The 15,775-nt window shown below is 44.4% G+C and overlaps 1 protein-coding gene across 1 annotated transcript in view; it reads right to left on the bottom strand.

The window, feature by feature from the left end:
• The window catches only part of Fam91a1 (family with sequence similarity 91, member A1), a 51,895-nt gene extending 50,530 nt beyond the window's left edge, over positions 1-1,365 (bottom strand). The window contains exon 1 of the mRNA XM_006520705.3: positions 1,235-1,365. The gene's annotated coding sequence lies outside the window, so the exon portion shown is untranslated. The remainder of the gene's footprint in view (positions 1-1,234) is intronic.
• Between the last annotated feature and the right edge of the window lie 14,410 nt (positions 1,366-15,775).

The following is a 15,775-nucleotide window of genomic DNA, read 5'->3' as shown; positions in this document are numbered from 1 at the left end:
ATACCAGGATACCACAAAAGGCAATAGCACATGAAAAAAAAAATGAAAACTAGCCACATGTTTTGGTGCATGCCTATAAGCACACAACTTAAGAGACTGCACCAGAAGGATTATGGGTTTGAACAAGCTGGGGTTACATAATGAGAGGCTGCATCAAGAAAACAAAACAGACAGACAGAGAGATACGAATGCTGACTCAATTCAGTACTTTTAGAATAGAAGCCCAACTGAAGATAATCTGTGATTTTATTTTACTTTTTTCATTAGGTATTTTCTTTATTTTCAGTTCAAATGTTGTCCCCTTTCCTAGTTTCCCCTCTGAAAACCCCCATACCCTCTCCCCTCCCCCTGCTCACCAACCCACTAACTCCTGCTTTCTGGCTCTGGCATTCCCCTATACTGGGGCATAGAACCTTCACAGGACCAAGGGCCTCTCCTCTCATTAATGACTACTAGGCCATCCTCTGCTACATATACAACTAGAGACAAAAGCTCTGGGGTACTGGTTAGTTCATATTGTTGTTCCTCCTATAGGGTTGCAGACCCCTTCAGCTCCTTGGGTATTTTCTCTAGCTCCTTCATTGGGGGCCCTGTGCTCCGTCCATCCACTGTAAGCATCTACTTCTGTATTTGTCAGGCACTGGTGACTTGTTTTTGACAGAGCCTCCCTTTATCAAGGCCAGCTTCCAACAACTGATCCTTCTGCCTCCACATCTCAAATTCAGGAATAATAGGCATACTACTAAGATTGTCTGATTCCTTTAGCAATTCAACTGTATGCACACACACAGACACACGCACACACATGGTGGGGGGAGAGAGAGAGAGGTTGTTTTCCTTTAAAAACCTATGAACATATTAAAATAGACAGAGTGGACCTAGTTTATAATCTGTCCTAGGTTTGCATGGAACTAACAACAACAGAGCCTTGATATGTCCACATACCAAGTCAGGGAAAAAACACACTGCCTTAACTATTTACAGCAATTGATGACACTTTGTTTCTTCACAAGTTGTAATTGCCAAATAATCTTGCTTCTGGTGTGGCCCCTGGATTCTAGAGCAATAAGAAGCTGGCTGTTTAGTTCATTAGTAAGCCACAAAGTTAAAGATTTACTGCATGAAAACCTAGTAGCTGGTACAAGCTGGCACTATTTATTACTGATAGGAGAAACTAGACACGCCTACTAGGAGCAAATAATGATATTGTGGGAATATACCCAAGGAAACATACCTGAGCTGGTTGTTCATGTCACTTCATCATGGTGACAATTATCACTGGGATCCTAAGAGACCACAGTGTTCTCTAGATCAGTATTTCTTCACAGGTGGCAGATTTGTTCCTAGGGCATATTCCACAGTGTCTGAAGATGTTCTGTAGTTGAAACAGAGAAAATAAGTCTGTCTTGGCAGCACTCATCTCAAACCTCAGCACCTGGGAGACAGAGTAAGTGGGGCCATGCATTTAAGCTCCTCCCTGACTACACAGAACATTCAGGTTCAGCCTGAGCTACGTGAGATAGTATCTCAAAAGAATTATGAAGAAGGTGATATTGGTTTTTAGTAGATGCTGACCTACAAGTCGCGGGACAGCTCTCCAAACAAATTTTCTGGCCCTCAACAGTGCCCAATAAGAGCCCTGCTGTAAAAGAATAAAGCCATTGACAATTTGCATGAAAGTGAGGACCCCAAACTCTGACCTTGGTCCAAAATCATTCCTGAAGCTGTGAGGTCAGTCTTCTCCCAGGAAGCCGTGTCCATCTGGTTGTGCAGCTCGGAAGAGTTATGGCTTCAATTCCTATCCTCATTTTAACTTTTTAACTGGGGATAGGAAACATTCAACATTAGGCCTCAGATTCCTCCTATACAAAATGGAAATAGCGCCAGTATCTACCTTAAAAGGTTGGTGTGACATTTAAACAAATGTATCCAAGGTGATGAGAATAGATTCTAGTTTAGAGCTAGAAACCAAGTTCTCTGCAAGAACATTGAGTGCGATTAATAGTTGAACCATTTCTGTAACCTTCCACCTTAGCTTTTGGAGACAGTCTCTCACTGAGACTTGGAACTCACCAAGGAGGCTCGGTTGACTTGCCAGTGAGCCCCCAGACCCTCCTGCTTACCTCTCTCGTGCTAAGCTTTCAAACACACACCACATGTCCAACTTTGTAAAGCCTGAGCTGTGGTTACCATAAGGAAGAAGGGTTGCCATGACCGTAACCCTTTAGTTAGGCTGTTTTGTCTGACTAAAGCCAGACTTCTAGATCCTACTATAAAGTCTCCTCTTCCTGCCCATTCCCCACCCCCACCTATTCTGCCCACTTCATAACACATCCTCGTTAGGTTAGGTAAATTGCACCCAGGGGTAAAAATCCAACAACTTAAAAAACAGCCCCATAGCCTTAGTCTAAAAAAAAAAAAAAAAAAAAAAAGATGGGTAAATTTACATGCTACCTTGATGGGAAGGGAGGGTGGGAGGAAGGTGTGTACACTCCCAGGACAGCAAGAGCAAACAGGAGGAATGTGAGGCAGAGAAGGGCAGAAAGCAAATGTTATGTTACCAAGAAGGCAATAGCTTTTCAGGAGAGATCAGCTACGTGGTCCTGTGTGACATCTCTCAGAGGAGTGTGAAGCCACTGTACCTCAAAAATGGTTACCATAAGGAGGAAGGCCTCTATTGGTTCTTTCCTGCTCTCAACCACCTATTGGTCAAAATTTGATACTGTGACACTAACGTTCTTTGTCCTGATGAATTTCTTGGTGTGCACAGGCTGTCTCTACCACAGCACCACCATGGCCCATGGCAGAATGGCTGTTCAACAATTATCAGTGGATGGTGGAGACACCTCCATCACTGATACATGTGACATCATCTAGTGCCCAGCACAGTGGAGGGAAGGAGGGAGGTAGACTTTCCTTATAGTTCAGCGGGCAGTCAAAGGATGACAGCTGTCAAGAGGCCTGACACAGAGAGATGGGTGTTGGCAACTTTAAAGTACCAACCCCAGCTTTCGGATCAATGCCACACTTTTACCAACCCCAATGGCACGGCTACATCCCAACCCTTCCTGGCTTCTCAGTAAGAGTCACAGGGCAGCCTCGCTCTGGATAAGTGGTGTAGACAAATGGCCTCAAGTGAAATGCTTAGCATGTGTGTGGAATACTTAAAATGTAGGCATCTGGGACGCTGCTGCTGCTGTCTGTCTGTCTGTCTGCCTGTCTGTCTGTCTGTCTTATACTGAGCACTTGAATTTTTGCAAGAAGATTTTCACATATCTCTTCAATCAAAGTGATTCTTTTAACGGTCTCTGCTGTACAGTTCATTTTCCGTAGACCTTGCCACCATAACCCTCTACAATGGAGCCAAGTCAGCAATAAATAAAACTGTATAGAAAAGGACCCAGAGGTGCATAATGGTGCTGTAAACAGCAAGATACCCTTGCTTGTTTTTTGAGTTTGAATGGCACTGCACTATAGATGTAGAAATATTTAATTCATCTTAGGGTTTCTACCTTTGACTATTTAGTTCCCAGATAAAAGGCACATACGGCCTTTATATTTACAATAAGCCTTAAACAGCACAAGAGCTGGGTAGATCCCAACCCCTCTATGTTGCTAGAATCTTCTGTCCTATGATAACTCCAAGCTGTTACTTACTACTTAACTATGTTTCATCTGCGCTGCTCTTAACTCCAACTGCCCAGCCCTCAGGGCCCTGTTTTTTATGGCTGATCTAACCTCTTCTCTTTCCTTATCCTGCACCACCACCACCACCACCACCTTCTCCTTCTCTTCTTCCTCTTCTTTCTCTTCTTCCTCCTCTTTCTTTTCTGACCCCAAGCCCAGGAAATTTAAACCCCACCTATGTTTCTTCTGCTCATCAATTAGCTGTTAGCATCTTTATTTACTAATCAGAGATAACTTGGGGGCAGGATCACAGGTCTACATGCAGACTCCAAGTCTTGGGGCCTGCACTTAGTATTATAATAGACAGCAAGGCCAAATATCAACAATAGATATTTATAAATTTATGTGTGCAATTGTAAATTTCTTTACATTGATACATTGGCAAGTACTGAGGTTGCTCCCCTCCCTTAGATACTGTGAACATGGAAGTGAAGATTTTTCTACATGAAATAGGCCTGACATGGAACAGAAGCACAATGTGTGCTTACTTGTAGGTGTGTGTTTGTGTGTGTGTGTGCTGTACACCAGAGACCAGCATGGTTGAATGTCTTCCTCACTAGTTCTCTACCTTATTTATTTATTTAAAACCATGTCCTTCTGCCTAACTGGAGCTCTCCGACTTATCTCCACTGGAGGGCCGTGAGCTGCAGGGATCCACCTGTCTCTACCTCACCCCCCCTCCCCCGTGCTGGAGCTATAGGCACCCACTGCCACGTCCAGTTTTCGCATGGGTTCTAAATATCCAAGCTCATGTATCACATCCTCTTGCTTATAGAATCTTTTTTTAAAAAAAATCAAATCATTGATTTTTCAACACAGCAGAAACAAAGAATAGAACTCTAGTTATTAAGTTCAAGAGAGCAGAGAGATAAGAGATGTAGGCCAAAGGTTACAAAGTTATAGTTATGTAATATGAATAATCCTAGGGACCTAATTGATGTCTAGCTCAAGAACGGGAACAAATACTACCGTCTCACCCTCTGGAAAACTCGCTAGGAGTCGACTTCAGGAGCTCTAACCACACTCAAATGTGTGGTTTTGTGAGAAGTTGGATGTGTTCACTTGTTTACTGCAGTAGTCGTCTCCCTGGGCTTACGCAGGTCAAAACATACCAATGTAAACTTTAAATATATACCATCACAAACTTTAGATGGGCTGGGGAGATGATGCAGTGGCTGACACTCTAGCCAGACCAATGTGAGGACTACAGATTGGGTCCCCAGAACCCACTTAAATGCCACATGGGTATTGTGGCCAATTTTTAATTTTTAATTTTGGCCACAGGGCATCCATAAAGCAAGCTAGCTAGCAAGACTAGCCAGACTGGCAAGCTCTGGAGCTGAGTGGGAGAGCTTGCCTCAATGAAAAAGGTAGAAGAATGATGGAGGGTGATTCCTAACATCAAACTTGGATCTCTACACATGCATGCGCGCACACACACACACATACACATGAATACATATATACACACACATGAAAGAATACATATACACACATATGAATACATATAAACACACAGATGTAAGAATACATATATACACACCACCATAGAGACATGCACATGAAAAATAGGGAAAAATCTCTAAAAATAAAAAAGCCCCTGTCTATATTCTTATATTTGCTAGGAGGAAAAATGGTCTGGTTTTGACTATTATCTCAAACAACCCTGTAATACAAAAGCATATTTGTCCAAGTGTGTGTTTGTGTGGTCAGCTGCCTGTTAAGCCTTCCCTGGCTGCAAAGCAGCAGCAGGCTCAACATCTTACACTCTCCAACTACTGATGACTTTCAAGAGATTTCATGATTCTAGCTGCTTAGCATGCACTCCGAAGTAAAACCCAAGACTTTGACTCACTCCTTTTAAGGCGAGGACGAGCTTGACAATTGGGTTAAGAGAAGAATTTCTAAAATAAGTTCTCAGAAATGAAATAAACCATGTGATTAATTCCTAGTAATGTTTGCTCCATTTGTTGTTTCGGGCACTCCAACTCTGAAAGCCTCAACAATAAGGAAACGATAGGAAGCCTCGGTTATCTGTAAAAAGTGATGTGTCCCCTCCTCATTGCACCACTTGGCAATGATGTCCCCACTGGCACAAAAGTCAGCAGGTAATTTATTGCTTCCTGTCCTATTAATCATTTGTCTATTATTGCTCAGCATGACTGATATTACAACTTCCTCCAACCTCCATGGAGAGCGCATCCGGAACACACATACCATCTGAAGGAGGCGCCACGGAGTCTTCTTGTTCAGCTATCTGCATGGAGCCCACACAGGCTGTGTGTGTCAGGAGCACGGCAGTAGCCTTGCAGGAAACTTTCAACGTGGGCCTTGTTGACAAAGTGCTGAGGCTGGCTGGGCCAGCAGCACGGAGCCAAAGCATGGGGAAGTACAAAAGACCAGGGACTCTTATCTCAGGCATCCACCCACAAGGTCCCCTCATAAAGTGAAACATTCTGAACATAGATCAAGTTTTGTAAAGCCACAAAAATCACAGGAGTCTGCAGTTGGGGCCATTGTCTCTTGCTGTTGGCATTGCTTTGCATAGAACTGGGGGACTGGGGGGTGTTGGGGGAGACAGTAATAAAAATATTCCTCTGCACAGCGCTGCAGGTGAGAAAGCATAGTTTCTAAACCAAATACAGTTTTGTATTGATGCAAATACTTCTCAGGAAACAGGGGCTCTTGACGAGTGCCCCTAGTTGGGACCACGGAACCCTAAGGACCATGAGATAGAAGTGGTCTCAGATGCTCTCTGGTCCGTTCATTTGCCTTGGGGGTATAAACATGGAAACTGTTAAGTGGAGTAGACTGACTGGTAGTCACTCAGCTAACTACAGAAACTAATGGCAGTGTAATGAGGTGGCCAGAGACAAAGACAGAAAGAGATCTCTCCAGGGACCAGCTGCCTGCTCGTCCTCATGTCCTCATTCCCACCTGTTGTAGAAATTATTTAAATCCCAGCCCAGGGGTTCTACCCCTCCTCAGATTATTTAAATTCCTGGGTGAAAGACACACTCACAGCCTTTATATTTACTATAAGCCTTAATCAGTACAAGAGCTGTGCAGCTGCCCAGCCTCTAAACTGTTAAAATCTACTTTCCTATTGATAACCCCAAGTTATTGCTGACTGCGTTTCACATGGGCTACTCTTAGCTCCACTTAGCTAGCCCACAGGGCCATGGTTTTATGGCTCAGCTCACCCCTGGTGGCTTCTTCTTTTCCCTCCTGCACATTCTTGTTCTCTTCCCCCTCCAACACCAAGCCTGGGAAAACCAAACCCCACCTATGTCTCTTCTACCCAACTAGTAGCTGTTGGCATCCTTATTCACCAATCAGAAATAACTAACTTAGGGCAGGGCCACAGGGGCTGCTTGCAGACTCCAGGTCTTGGGGCCCACACTTAGCATTACGACACAAGCAGCCTTAGGCCAGCCCACTACGCCACCCACCAAGCCAATAGTAATTAATCCTCCTCAAGCCTCTGCCTAACTCAAGTCAAAGTGGTTGATTTTGAAAAATTAAATCAATTAAAAATGTATTTATATTGATTTTAAAAATAAAATAACCTGAGAAGGATAGGCTGCTGTTCAAGAGATACATGTATTTCTAAAGAACAGCAAGGTTAGTTTTCTGAAGTGAAGTATATTCCGGGTGCTTCGCTCTCTTCATAGGACTTGCGAGTACTCAATGCCGAGAGCGACCCCGTCTTCTCTCATTCTCCTATCTTGCTTTCTGGGCTCCACATTCCTCTGCTTTTGCCCATCCCTTGTCCCCTCCCCATCTTCTCTTCTCCCACTCTCCACAGCAAAACCAGCCTGACTTTATAAGCTTATCTCTAAAGCAGGTATCATTCCCACTCAAATGGTCAGCTTGATGTCTCTCTCTGAGTGTCTAATTAAATCCTCAGACTTAATGCAAAATCAAAACTTTCCTCTCCCTGTGCCACACTCTTTTCCTTCGCTGTCTTCCTCACCCCAACTAATGTCATCACCTCCCAGCGATGCCTGAGACAAGATCTGCAGGGACACCCGTGATGTTCTCTGGTTTCTCTTTGACCATTTTGCTAACATCCAAATGGAAGCATTTTTATCTACACAGATCCCTCAACCTCATCCTAACATGGCCTCAAATCCTCTCTCGATACCACCCACAGAACCAGCTCCCCCTCACTTCAGTGGTAGCTGCCATTGCACTAATCTCAAGGTAAGGTCCACACCCCAGGAACCCTTCCTTCTGCTTGGCTACTGTTTCTCCAGCTATGCCTAAAGTTAGCAACCCTTTTGGATTTTAGGAGCCAACAACTGTTTGTTAAGTTATTGAGGTTTATGTTTCTAGTCACATGCAACCACAAGAATCATGCTGAGTGTGCTATCTTCTATAGACCAGGCTGACCTTGAACTCAAACCCTCCTTCCTCAGCTTCGAGTAGCTGCAATGGCAGGCATGCCACCAGACCCAACTCTGATATGGCTTCCAAAACACAAGTTGTTCCTTGTGTTTTAGGCCTGGCAGTAAATGGAGAGATGAAGGAAGTCTAGCTCTTAGGTTCTCACAACAGAAACCTGAGAAGCATGGCAGAAATGACTCTGAGTTCCAGCCCCAGAGGAACATTGTTCTCTCAGTATCTCATTCTGATGCAAAATGAAAACCTGAGCATGTCCTGACACGGATGTATCACCTTCCCTTGGGGAGCACGAGAGTGGCAGAAGCCCTCATGTTCATATCAATTCATCACACATCCAATAGTTTGCCAGTATCCCGCACATAGACCAAGTTCTTGACCATACACCCTAGAGTGGAAGGAAGCACTTCACTATGTGAGACTTGTGGTTGGGTGCTTGGAAGATGCACGTGTGGTTTTCTGAGTCTCTACTGTGGGAAAGCGCAGACCTAGAGACATGATGCTTTCAACAGCTAAAATCCCTTCCTGCCAATGTCAGCTTTTGTGTCTTTGTCACGTAACAGTTTTTACGAAGTAACCTCTACTGGGGTCCAGGAGTCGCCCCACAAACCACACAAACACTGATCTCAGTCAGACAGGGATGGTTTATTGTACACCATAAGACTGATCGATTAGGGCCATAGCTCAGAATTCGGGGGCTGAGGCTACGACTCTGAACATCTCTCAGAGCTGGCTTATAAAGGAAAAAAAAAAAAAAAACACACAGTGAATTCGTGCAGGAAGTGCTGCCCAGTAGTCGGTTCTGACTCAAGCTAATTTTGGCCAGCTAGACAGAACAGTTCTAACTGACCTGCATTCTGATTGGTCCTAAGTGGAGGCTTATCCTTGACAAATTTTTTAAGATTAACAAACCTCAGAACATACAGAATATAGCAGGGTATATGGTTAGCATGACCCTGCTCTGAGTCAGGTTATTTTTCTATGTCAATGACTGGCAGGCATGAAACAAAACGGCTACAGCTATGCTGGGGGTGGGAGCACCTGACACACATACAGACACATAGGTACAGAATGTGTCACACAATAGCCTGTCTCCACTCTGGGGGCTTTATTAATCAGTATAACGGGGGTGGGGGGATGGGGAGCGTAAAATACATGACTTTTTTAGTTAGTTTAGAAACAATATTTTTGCTTTTGTTTATGTGGAGGAATATGTAAGCCCCAAAATCAGCACTGTATAAAGGAAATATTACTTATTTCCTCTGCACTAAGAAAGACTGAGCAAGTGTTCAGCTGTGGAAATTAGAGTCTGTGAATATTTTGCTGATTTAACTACTAGGTTAGGACCCTATAAAGGAGACGGAGACACTTATGGTCTTACTGTGGTAAGTTGAGAACTGTCTATACTTACTGAGAGACAGTTGCTGTCCTAAGTGCTGAGGGTATTCCAGTGAACAACAAATCTCCCAGTCCTCGTGAGGTTCGGCCTAGTGAGGTAGAGGAAAAGAAGGACAAGGATGAAGGAAAATAGTGGGTTCCTTACTTATACCATTGCTATGACTAAAATTCTCCACACAGCACCTTCAAAGGTGGGAGGGTTGGTTGGTCCAGTTTCAGAAGGTTTGTCCCATGACTGCAGCGAGGGCATGGAGGAACAGAGAGCTTCCTTAATGACTGTCTTAATTAGGGTTTTACTGCTGTGAACAGACACGATGACCAAGGCAACTCTTACAAGGCCAACATTTAATTGGGGTTACAGGTTCAGAGGTTCAACCATTATCATCAAGGCAGGAGCTTGGCAGCATCCAGGCAGGCATGGTGCAGGAGGAACTGAGAGTTCTACGTCTTCATCTAAAGGTCACTAGGAGAAGACTGGCTTCCACATGTTCAGGAGGAGCGTCTCATTGCCTATGCCCACCGTGATGCACTTCCTCCAACAAGGCCACACCTCCTAATAGTGCCACTCTCTGGGCCAAGTGTATTCAAACCACCACAGCGGGTGACATGAAGTAGAAAAGGGAGAATGCAGGAAGGAGCAGGGCAGGGCACAGCCCCCTGGACATGCATCCAGTGACCCACCATGTACCTTTAGTCCCTCTCAAGGATCATTTCATGGCTTCCTTAAGGGCCTAACCCACTAATTAGGTCAAAGCCTCACAATCTAATCAGATGTGGAAATTCCCTCACAGACATCCTGAAGCGAGCTTCACTAATCCCCTGTGTGTTTAGGCCATCGTATTTTCTCTTGTATGTATAAAAGGGGTGGAGGGGTGGCAGTGCGAGGATGAATCATGATCTAAAAGGGGGCCAGTATGGATGCATATTGGGGAAGAAGGAGAGTTAATGGAGAGTGAATCAAATCAAAATGTTGTATATGTATCTTTCATAATTAACTCCTTCATTTTAATTAATTAACATATACTTAAATACACTGAGGGCTCATGGGAAGAGCACTTACTTGCCTAGTATGTGAATGGCCCTGGGTTCAATCCCTGGTACCATTTTAGAAAATCAATTAAGGGCTAGAGAGATGGCTCAACGGTTAAGAACTTGTGGCTGCTCTTTCAGAGGTCCTGAGTTCAATTCCCAGGAACCACATGGTGGCTCTCAACCATCTGTAATGGGATCTGATGCCCTCTTCTGGTGTGTCTGAAGACAGCTACAGTGTATTCATATACATAAAATAAATAAATAAATATTTAAAAAAATTTTTTAATTAATGAAAACACAATATACTGATCTGATGATAGTTATGTCCAAGGAAATGAAGAGAAGTCAACAGAGGTGCCCAAGTTTCAAAGGGGCTACGACAGAGAGGCTGCGGGTTTTAAAAGATGATCAGTAAAGACTATTCGGAGGTAGTATCTTAGCAGAGGCCTAGAGGAATGGACGCACAAGCTATAGAGACAATGGCAGGAAGAGTTTACCAAGCAGAAGCAACAGTGTATGCAAAGGTGCTCAGGCCTGGGGGTGGATGCCTCGTTTTAGAAGCAGCTATGCCAGGAACACATAGGACAAGGGGAAGTGAGTAGGAGAGAACCCAGGAGAGGGGATGGGAGTAAGGGGAACTGAGCATGCTAGGGCTTGATATGCAGGGAACTGTAAACACTGGCCTCCCCTGAGAGCAAGGGGAAGACACTGGAGGGCCATAGCTAGGGGAGCAAAATAACCTAGAATGTTCACAGGCTCCTTTAGTGAATAGAGAAACATGGAGACAGGTTAGTGCAATGAGCCGGGAGGACTGCTCTGGCCTTTAGACCGTGGAAGTAGAAAGATGGGCAAATCCCCACCCTACCAGTCACCATGACAACCTAGACACTCCCCCACACTGTTGTGCAACACCGGTTACAATTTATTATGATTAAGTATTTATGATGATAGGAAAGCTAAGCTCCCACCACCAGGCTGGTGGCCTTTACTCCTACAGATCATAGTCCCTAATTCTCTTTCCCAGGTTAGCTCCCTTTCCCTTGGAGCCCAGAAATCACAGAAATGTTTCCTGTCCCCAAGGCTGCAGCTGCTGGGTCTACCCCAGCCATCTCCATCCTTCTGGGAAGGGAGAAGACGCTAGGAGAGTTTAATTTTAGCCAGAGAGAAACCCGACTATGGGCACATTTAGAAAATCAAGATGGTCCTTGGTGGTGATGATCTGGAAAATTAAAAGGCTGAGTTGACTCAGCCCCTTAGTTTTCTATCTTTTACCTCCCCAGGGCCATAAATTCATAACTGCGTATTTACATGCACAGTAACTCAGCACCCTTGAACACAAGTTATCTCCACAGTGAGATGCGTATCTAATCGTTCAGCTCTTTCTTCTGACCTTTGAGTTTCAAAGTCAAAATCGAAAGAGGGAGGGGGCAGAGGGAGCAGGAACCAACACGGATTCTCTGGCAGTTTCTAGGAGGGGTAAATGAAGCCTAGGGTGTGACTTTAAAGCCAGGGCAGAGGTGGGACAGAGGTGACTGAGCCCTGAGAAGCCTGGGGCTGTCAAAGGGGTCAGTGGACAAGGAGGCAGAAATTAGGCACAATTACAACAAAATAACAAAGAACCAATATGTGGGTCATTTTTTTTATTTTGTGTCTTCTTCCCACTATCACCTCAGAGACAGGGGCTTCTGTATTACTCACACATATCCCTAGAACAGTACACTCAGCCTGGAGCCTGGTTAGTCTCCAACCTCTGATTTCCTCCAATCTGTAGACCTCTTGCCTATTGTGAACCTTAGCACAGCTATGACCATCCAGTCAGAAATACTGTATTTTCAAACGAGAATACCCTGTCTTTTAATTCATAGTTTAGATGTTAGCTAACTGGGGAATCCCAGAGCGTGGGAGGTAGAAGCCGGAGGTTTGCAGCTCCAGGTGTCAACAGAAAAGTGCACTCTCGCCTCAGAGGCAGTAAGAGGCACTAACAGATTCTGGAGCCAAATGAATGCCACTAGGGCCCAGGAACACCAATTTAGTGTGCCCCAAATACCGAGTTCTACTGTGGTAAGTGTTCCATGCAGTTTCTATAACTAAAGGACATAAGGAAGTCACCAACAAAGGTGCCTTTGAAGCATGGTGATGAGAACACCCAAGTTTAGCAGGTTACAGCAAAGCAGGAGGTCTCGGCCTCAGGCCTCAGATGTCATTTGATGATGTAGTTCCGAATCTTTGGGTCCGTGGACGAGTCACAAAGACATTAGGTAAGCCACTGAGACGGGCAGTGAATATCTATTAAGGAACCTGAAGGTAGACAGCATGATTTGGCTCCAGATCTGCCACGTTCCAAATCTCCACAAGCATGAAACTCAAACCAGTTGTTCAGCCTCATGGAATCTTTAGCACAGCTGGGGCTTTTTTTTTTTTTTTAAATATTATTCTGGAAACTTCAATTCACAAAATCACCATTGCCTACATGAAAAAAAAAAAAACAACTCTGTCTCAAAATAAAGGTTGATCCCTTGAAAATCCTGTCCCCAAGTAATAAAGGAAATATTAAACACACACACACACACACACACACACACACACACACACGAGAACCCCTCTTATGACATCCTTTCTTTATCTAGACCCTACTTTGTGATATTGGAATATATCAGGGTTTCCTGGGCACCTGCCAAGATTTCCAGGTTCCTGTGACTCGGAGCAAGGAATTGGTCAGAGACACATGGATAGTAGCAAGCAAAGCGAAAGAATTTATTAAGAAAGGACGCTTGGCAGGAAGGAAGCAGGCCAGACAGAGAGGAGTCTGGAAACCCCAGCAGTACAGTGCACAAAGGAACCTGGATTTTCTGCTACAGTTTGCATGCTCTCTGGCCCATCTGCAGGTGAACCTCTCTCAGACCTGCTACATTAGATGTTGGTCTTAGTGGGACGGGGTTTCCAGCCTTCCTCTTTGCCAAGATGTGCTAAGCCTACAGCCTCTGTCTAAGACTTTTGAACCTCACTTCCCAGCTTACCTCCTGCCTCATGTGTGGCCCACACAACCACTTGCTATTTACTTATGTATTCTTCTACAGAAGTATAGCCATACACTGGAAGAAGAAAAAATAAGCCCGTATCCCTCTTCCTAGGTTTATCACCCCAGCACCTAGCATGTCTGTGACCTCAGTCTATAAAAGTTAAATACAAATAACAAAAATGAACCCATTTAGAATCAATATTTAATAAAATTATATGGAACTTTAGTTTTAAGCTATGAGAATTTAGGATAAAATAGAGGTAACAACACCAAGAAAGAGAAAAATGAATTATTTATTAGCTATCTAGTCTCAAATGCTTAACCAAAAACTAACCAATCCCTTTCTTTAATCAGTATCAAAGTCCATTCCTAACAAATCAAAGATTTAGGCCTTGCAAAATGGAAACCATTGCTCCACAGCCAAGCCTGACTCTGCCGGGAGCCTACCCTGACAGCCAGCCCTACCCCGCATATCTACACGAATACACCTACCAATTAGCCATGACCCTTCACTGTGGCCAACATGGGGACTGCTGACTCACTCTGTCCCCAGTGACGCAAGAGGACCCCAGGCACTCAAGTGTTCATGGGTCATTATCCTGACTCTAGAGGCCTGGGCAGGCAGACACTTGCAGTTATCGCCCATGGGTGGCCGAGCTGGACAAAGATCTAGGGCATCTGTCAGAGAGAGACCAGATTTCCCAGTCCATATCTGGTTACCCATTTCTCGCTCACCCCCATTTCTTCTGCCAACATATGAGGTGTCTAATATGAGGATATTGGACTTTGAGAAAAGTGACGCTATGTCTCTTTGGAGTAGCATGCCAAAGAAGGGGGAGTCAGGCTTTTTATTTGGAAGAGGTGGGAAGGGTGCCTGCTTATTAATGAGAATAACAAAGTCTTGCTCTCTTCTCTGTAACATGAAGTAATATTGTAGTAACATGAAGTAACATTGTAATGTCATGGTTTGGATATACATTGTTTATAATTTTTTTAAAAATTGGGGTGGGGGAGCTGGGGGATCTTCAGAACCCTGGCTACCTCGTGGTGTTTCCTGGCTAGCTAATGTTGGGACAAAGTAGGCAGCAAGAGTTGGGGGTAAGTCTTCACACATTCCTGTCCCATCCATGGCTTGAGAATCAGGGTTTTATAGCCTGATACAAATGAGTATTTGGTTTTGGGTTTGTTGTTGTTTGTTTGTTTGTTTGTTTGTTTGTTTTTGAGGCAGCGTGTCATATAGCCAGGGTGTCCTCAAGTGCTGGCCTTGAACTCCTTAACTTCCCACTTCCATCTCCCAAATTCTGGGATTAAAAGCATATGCCATCATGCCCAAGACAGTGTCCTGCACTCTGGGCGTGTAGGGAGGGGATCTAGAGCAGATAACAGTGTCCTTTCCCACAGCTCATGTGAGAGCAATGCTCACTGATGGCTGTTCAAGAATTCCTTTCATAGTTAGCTGTGAGCATCTGATGTGTGCCAAGCTCCAGCCTGGATCTTGGGTATAGCAGTGACCAAATCAACAAGGACGCACCACCCACCTTGTTAGAGCTGGGGAAAAGATAATGAACGTAAATAAACACCAATGGCTGAGTCTGGAGAGATGGCCCAGTGGTTAGGAGCACTTACTGCTCTTCCAGAGAACCCAGGTTTAGTTCTCAGCACCTATTTCAGGTAACTCACAACTGTCCGTAACTCCAGTTCTCCGAGGTCAGATGTCTTCTGACCTCCACAGGCACTGGGCATATACATGGTATACATACATGCAGATAAAAATTAATGCACATAAAAATCAAATATGTATCTTTAAAGATGGTTTTAAAGATAAAAACCTAAACACCCATTTTTGCTTGTTTGTTTGTTTTTTCAAAACAGGGTTTCTCTGTGTAGCTGGCTGTCCTGGAACTCACTCTGTAGACCAGGCTGGCCTCGAACTCAGAAATCCTCCCAAGTACTAGGATTAAAGGTGTGTGCCACCACTGCCCGGCCCTATTTTTTTTAATTAAGCAATTTAAAGAATCTCAAGCTCTGGCTGCTGGTGCAGACCTATAATTACTGTTGTACTGGGGGCCAAGGCAGCCTGGGCCACAGCGTGAGTTCAAGGCCAATTTAGGGAACACAGGAGACTGTCTCAAAATAAAAAGTAAAATAAGAAAATGATCCAGCTCAGCTGTAGGAGGCTGAGCCAGCACCCCAGACCCGCCATTCAATTCCAGTTACTGAAACAAATGGGGGGAA

This window comes from Mus musculus, chromosome 15, assembly GCF_000001635.26.
Source record: "Mus musculus strain C57BL/6J chromosome 15, GRCm38.p6 C57BL/6J".
Classification (NCBI taxonomy): Eukaryota; Metazoa; Chordata; class Mammalia; order Rodentia; family Muridae; genus Mus; species Mus musculus.
This window is presented reverse-complemented; position numbering and strand designations above follow the sequence as displayed.